The 7,007-nt window shown below is 40.5% G+C and overlaps 1 pseudogene; it reads left to right on the forward strand.

Moving 5' to 3' along the window:
* The first annotated feature begins 218 nt into the window (after positions 1-218).
* LOC141125043 (5S ribosomal RNA) lies at positions 219-334 on the forward strand (annotated as a pseudogene).
* The last annotated feature ends 6,673 nt before the right edge of the window (positions 335-7,007 follow it).

The following is a 7,007-nucleotide window of genomic DNA, read 5'->3' on the forward strand; positions in this document are numbered from 1 at the left end:
CCCCAGGCAAAGATCAGCACCATAAAGGAACTGATTTAGGTGGTCGAAGCAAGATGAATTCTTCTATTCAACTTGGCATGAGGTTGTTGGGAAAGATGGTGGCTTCGTTTGAGGCCGTTCCTTATGCTCAGTTTCATTCGAGACTGCTGCAAAACATTATCCTATCGGCTTGGAACAGAGGGTTCAAGCTCTAGATTCCCAATGTGTCTGACTCCAAAGCCTACGGCCACATCACCCTGAAAGCGCCCAATCTCGTCTGATCTTGGAGGCCAAGCAGGCTCGGGCCTGGTTAGTACCCAGATGGAGCACCTGGAAATACCAGGTACTGTAGGCTGGGTACGCCAGAGCATCAGTTTATGGTTAATATCCAAAAATCTGCAAAGGGGAAAATCCTTCCTTCAGTTACCATGGAAGTGGCCCAGATCAGAAATGACCTTGCCCATTATCATACTAGAAATTCAGGCAGAGCACTTGGTTCTGAGGGCCTGAACGTTCAGTTTACGGTATTGTCCTGCCAGGATTCAATCCGACAATGCCACAGCAATGGCCGATATTAATCACCAAGGGGGCACAAGAAGTTGTGCGGCCCAGAGAAAGGTGAATCATATCCTATATCTTGGGCAGAAAACAATGTACTTTGCCTATCGGCGGTCTTCGTTCTAACAATAGAAAATTGGCAGGCGGACTACTTGAGTCACCAGCAGTTCCCGGGAGATGGTTCCTTCACCCAGATATCTTCCTGTCAATATGTCAAAGATGGGGGATCCCAGACATAGATCTGTTTACGTCCAGGTTCAACAAAGAAATCAACAACTTTGTGTCAAAAACAAAGGATCTGCTAGCATGCGGAACAGATGCCTTGCTATTTCCGTGGAATCGGTTCTCACTGATTTATGCATTCCTCCTATTCTGCCTGCGTCCACGACTTCTGCACAGGATCATGCAAGAAGGGAAGTCGGTGATTCTTGTGGCCCCCAGCAGGGCCCAGGAAATCTTGGTATGCAAGGATCGTAAAGATGACAGTAGAGGACCCATGGACCCTACCGCCACGGCCAGATCTTCTTTCGTAAGGTCCGGTATTCCATCCTATTTTGCAAACGCTAAATTTAACGGTTTAGCTATTGAGACCCACACTCTGAAGAAATGTGGGCTGTCAGGTTCAGTGGTTTCTATCTTGGTTAATGCAAGGGAGCCGGCCTCCATAATTCTATATTATGGCGTCTGGGAAGCATATGTCTCCTGGTATGAAACCAGGGGTTGCACTCCAGGAAATAGCTCAGAGGTAGAATCCTTGACTTTCTGCAGATGGGGGTGAGAAATAAAGCTGGCCTTAAGTGCTAAGGACAGGTCTCGGCCTAAAAAAAAAAAAAAAAAAAAAAAAAATTAAATAAAATATCGGTATTATTTCCTTGTCAAAAGAAGTTTATTGAGTATACAATGTTATAAAGATACATAAAGTAAGTTTACAAGGATCTATAAAGTAAGCTCATTGTTTTACAGTAGGGTTTATATAGGTAAATATCATGAAATTTCAAATATTAAACATTGGGTTCACGTAAACCTAAATTAAAGATATATATCATTTCCTTTTACTTATTTTACTTTTGTAGGTATTTAAATGATTTATACCTACTATACATATTGTTTACAAGTAGAGTGTATATAGGTCAAATAAATTCTGATAATGAGCTTTAATCGTAAGGTGGAGAAAAGGAAAGAGAAAGAAGAAAAAAGGTTGAAAGGCAGAGGTATGGTCCACAAGGTTGTCCCGCTCGTCAGTTTATTATTCTTTTTAGTTCTCTTTGAAACCTTAGAATGGGTGTCTCTAAGTCATTGAATCTGTTACCATGGCAACAGGACAGAGTCATTGAAGTTTGACAGGAACTGTTGTTTTATCCAAGGATGCCAAAGTTTTTCAAATTTTGGAATTTGATTTTGATCGATGGCTACCATTTTAGCATGGGACATTGTATTATTCATTCTGTAAATTGTTTCTGCTAGTACCAATGTAGGAGATTTCCATGCCTTGGCCACTGTTTGTTTTGCAGCCGTTATTAGTTGGATCATAAGTTTGAATTGAGAGAGTGTTAACCATTCCGGTTTTAGATTAAGTAAAGTTAAATATGGTTCTAGTTGTATTATTTTTTTAAATATTTTAGATGCAATCACGAAGACTCCCTTCCAGAAGGTTTGGATTACTGGGCACGTCCACCATATGTGTAAATATGTGCCTATTTCTGGGCATCCTCGAAAACAAAGAGCTGAGGTATTAGGTGAATATTTTGCCACTCTAGCGGGTACAAGGTACCAGCGAGTTAGGACTTTATAATTTGTCTCCAGTGCTAAGATGTTGGGTGAAGATGACTTAGATGTGAGCCATATGTTAGACCAGTCCGTGTCTTCTAAAGTTCGTCCCAGGTCCTCCTCCCACCTCTGAACGTAAGAGGGTCTATTAAGATTTGCTACTCCATATAATTGATTATAAAGTGATGAAATTGTACCTTTAGCAAATGGATCTTTTGTACAGATTGATTCAAAAATGGATAATTGGGATAATGGTGTATCCCCCTTTAGGAATGGTGTATAGAAATTTTTGATTTGGAGATATCTAAATATCTCAGAGTTTGGTAGATCATATTTTTCTCTAAGCAATGAGAATGAAAGGAATGATTTAGATGCTATGAAGTCATTTAGTGTCTGAATGCCTGATGTTGTCCAAGCTTTAAAAGAATTTGGGTAGATCCATGCCGGATAAAAGGCCGGATTTCTGATAAAAGAAAGGAGAGGATTGTGTGGAGATTGTAACTGATATTTGGTTTTTAGTTTATCCCAGAGAGATAAGAAGTGTTTAGTTATGGGATTATGAATTTTAAAGCGGTCTTTAGGATCAAGCCATAATAAATTTGATATTAATAGAGGGTCATTTTCTGAAGACTCTATAAATACCCATAATGGGATTTCCTGTTTTGCATGGTATTTGGACAGACTGGCCAAATGTGCTGCTCTGTAGTAGTTAGTAAAATTAGGGTATCCCAGGCCTCCTTTATTTTTGGGAAGATGTAGTGTGTGTATATAGGTATACGTGGTTTAGAAGAGCCCCATATAAACGAAGTTGCTCTTTTTTGTACGATTCTCAAAAAATAGGAAGGAATTGGAATAGGGAGGACTCTGAATAGATAAAGCAATTTGGGTAGAATAGTCATTTTGATTGCATTAATCTTCCCTATCCAGGATAAAGGAAGTTGCGACCATTGTTTTATTAGATTTGTGATCTGTCTTAATACAGGAGGATAATTGGTTGAGAATAAGTCAGAATGAGATGCTGTTAAATGAATTCCAAGATATGGGATTGATTTTTCTGCCCATGTGAATGGGAGTGCAGCCCTAGCCGGGATCAATTCCATGTTTGTGAGTGAAATATTAAGCACTAGGCATTTCTTAGGATTAATCATAAGGCCGGATAGGGCTGCAAATCCATCAAGAGCTGGTATTAAGTTAGGACCAGAGACCTGTGGTGATGATAGAAAAAGTAATATATCGTCTGCAAATATACATAATTTGTGTGTAATACCTCCTACTTCAATGCCAGTTATAGTTTGGTTTGTTCTGATATATTGGGCCATGGGTTCAAGTATAAGGGCAAATAATAAGGGAGATAATGGGCAACCCTGTCGGGTACCTCTTTCGATATTAAAGGCTTCAGATTTGTATCCAGCATATTTTATATAGGCTTTGGGTTTATTATATAATGCTTTGATCCATGTTAAAAAGTGGGGTCCAAAACCCCATTTTTGTAATGAATATTGCATATATTGCCAGGATACTGTGTCAAATGCCCTCTTAATATCGAGAGATAGAAAACAAAGGGATTTTCCATTTTTTAGCAATATGTGCCAATAACACTGCCCTGCGTATATTATCGCCTGCCTGTCTATTTGGCATGAAGCCTACTTGATCTCTATGTATTAATTTTCCTATAATGCTATTGAGGCGTTTTGCTATTATTTTTGCTAATAATTTAATATCGAGGTTTAACAGAGAGATAGGCCGATAATTCACACAGGAAGTATCATCAGAAAGGGGTTTTGGGATCATACAAACAATTGCCATTAGTGTTTCTTGCCGAAAAGAATGTCCATCTAGAAGTTTGTTAAAAGTTTCAGTGAGAATGGGAGAGAGTATTTCTGAGAATGTTTTATAGTATAAAGCCGAGTAGCCGTCTGGGCCTGGTCTTTTGTTAAGTTTTAGGTCTTTTATGGCGTTAGCAACTTCATCTATAGTTATAGGCTCATCCAAACTGCTTTTTTGATTCTGAGATAACTCAGGTAAGGTTATTTTTGAGAAGAAGGATTCAGCCTCTGTAGGATTAAATTCATTGTTTGTCTTGTATAAAGTTGCGAGATGTGAGTGAAATTTATGGACTATTTTAACTGGATTACAAGTGTAAACATTTTTTGATAAATTCAAACGTATTGGTTTGAAAGATTTGTTAGTTGAATTTAATGCCCGAGCCAAATATGTACCTGGTTTGTTTGTATTCATGTAGAAATTGTGTTTGGAGCGTTTGAGGGATTTATCAACTGACTCAGTGAGAAATAGATCGTATTCCAATCTAGATTTTTCCAGATGAGATTTTGTACTCTGAGGTGGATTATCTTGGAATGATATGTAGGCTGCATTAAAATTGAGTTCTAGTTTTTTTGCTAGATTTTTGCGTTCCCGTTTAAATAGTGCCATTTGTCTTTGTATTGTACCACGCAAGACAGGCTTATGAGCTTCCCACAGTGTTATTGGGGAGATGTCTGTTGTATTATTAATTGATATGTATTCCTTTTAAAGCTTGTTCAATGGCCATCTGATGTAGTGGGTGTTTGAGCATTATGTCAGGTAAGCACCACGTTGGGTCATGTGCTTTTGGTATGGCTGAGGCTATAGTAGTGTATACTGCATTATGGTCAGACCACGGAATCGGAATTATATCTGATGCAATCATTTCTGGTATCATTCCTATTGTTAGAAAAATATGATCTATTCTGGTGAAGGTTTGATGAGGGTGCGAGAAATAAGTGAATTTCTTTTTCATTGGGTTACTTCCTCTCCACGAATCTACCAGATTGTATTTGGAAAGAAGTTGAGAAAAAGGTAATCTAGAGGTTATTTTGGATGGTGTAAAAGGTGATTTATCTAGAAATGGGAGGAGGACCTGGTTCGAATCCCCACACATTATCACTGTTCCTATTTTGTGTGTATTAATCACTTGTAATATATGTGAGAGGAATGGTGTAGGTTGTTTGTTAGGAGCGTAGTAGGAAATCACCGTGATTGCTGTATCCATTATATAACCCATGAGTATCAGGTATCTACCTTCTGGGTCTTTAATTTCTGATGATAAGGTGAATGGTGTGGATCGGTGAAATGCAATTAGAGTTCCCCTTTGCTTGGTACAGGCAGAAGCCGTGTAAATTTGTTGATAAAAAGGAGAAATATATTTTGGAGTAGAATCTTTGGTGAAGTGTGTTTCTTGGAGGCATACGATGTGAGCCTTTTTGTTATGGAAAGTACGGAAGGCTTTGGTCCTTTTTTGAGGGACATTTATTCCCTGAACATTCAGGGAAAGTATATTCAGTGGTGCCATGGCAATAGATCAAATAGTTTTGACTTACTTTTTGTTATGCAGAGCTGACTGCGCAGATCAACCTGTGTGGACTGAAGAGATGAATAGATAGAAAAGAAACCAGTGAATTCTGGAGTAAAGAGTAAACAAAAAACATGAGATTAGATGATACATTGTATAAATTATTTTTTGCAAGTAATCACAATTTACCCGTGAAAGAGAATAAATATCTCTCTCAGGAGGCGCATGCGCGGAGGCACCTAAGATGGACGCCTAGTCCGGGAGCTCCGTCCCACCTCAGCAGACCGGACCGAATAGCGGCACTTGGACCGGCGATCGAACCTCGCCGACACCCCACACGGTCTCCTGAATCCCCAGGGACTCCCCCGATGTACGCAGGAGCGGTAAGGCGGAACCTGAAGCCGGCTTTTGAAGCCGTTACACCGCTGACCGAGACGGCCAAGATGGCGACCGCTCCTCACAGCTCTGCGGCCTATCAGCCATATCCCCCATCCGAAGCATCCCCCTCCTTGCTTCAGCCAGAGTCTCTTGAGGGTAACAATCCCTCGATCCCAGCCTCTCCAGCGTCCACTGCATCCCTCCTAGACCACAGCCTAGCAGGACTGGGACTCTCCCCAATGGATGCAGGCCCTCCCCAGTCACACCAGCTAATACAGCAGGGGGATCCAGGCCTGCTCCAGCCGGTCACAGTGGCAGACTTATTCACAAAGTTTGCAGAACTACTAGACAGAGGCCTTCAGAACACTGCACACAAAATCACAAGTGACATTAAAGCAGATCTTCAGAACATAGGCTATCGCATGGAAATCATAGAATCTAACCTGGAATCCACTATTTCTAGAACAAACCAAAATACTGCCTGTATCCAGACCTTGCAGGAACAACTAGAAACTGCCAATGCTAAAATTGACGACCTTGAAAACCGTAATCGAAGGTACAATTTTAGGGTCAGGGGGCTCCCTGAATCCTACAAGGACATCCCTGAAACTATAAAATCATTCATACAGGGTTTGCTCCCGGACACTCCACAGCACAAACTTGAACTAGATCGAGCCCACAGAGCTCTCAGGCCCCCCAGATCAGACGGTCTACCCCGAGACGTAGTGGTAAAACCACATTTTTTCTCCATCAAAGAAGAAGTTATGAGGAAATCTAGATCCATGTCTGAAATAGTCTTTCAAGGACACCGCTTGCAAATATTTGCTGACCTATCGCAATCAACTATACAAAAAAGGAGAACCCTTAAACCACTCCTTCAAATCCTGATGGATAGAGAAATCAAATACTGGTGGCTTTTCCCATTTCAACTTAAACTGCTTCACAAAGGCAAGGCGTATACCTTCGGATCCCTACAGGAAGGAGAAAAGCTTTT

Source organism: Aquarana catesbeiana, linkage group LG01 (assembly GCF_042186555.1).
Source record: "Aquarana catesbeiana isolate 2022-GZ linkage group LG01, ASM4218655v1, whole genome shotgun sequence".
Classification (NCBI taxonomy): Eukaryota; Metazoa; Chordata; class Amphibia; order Anura; family Ranidae; genus Aquarana; species Aquarana catesbeiana.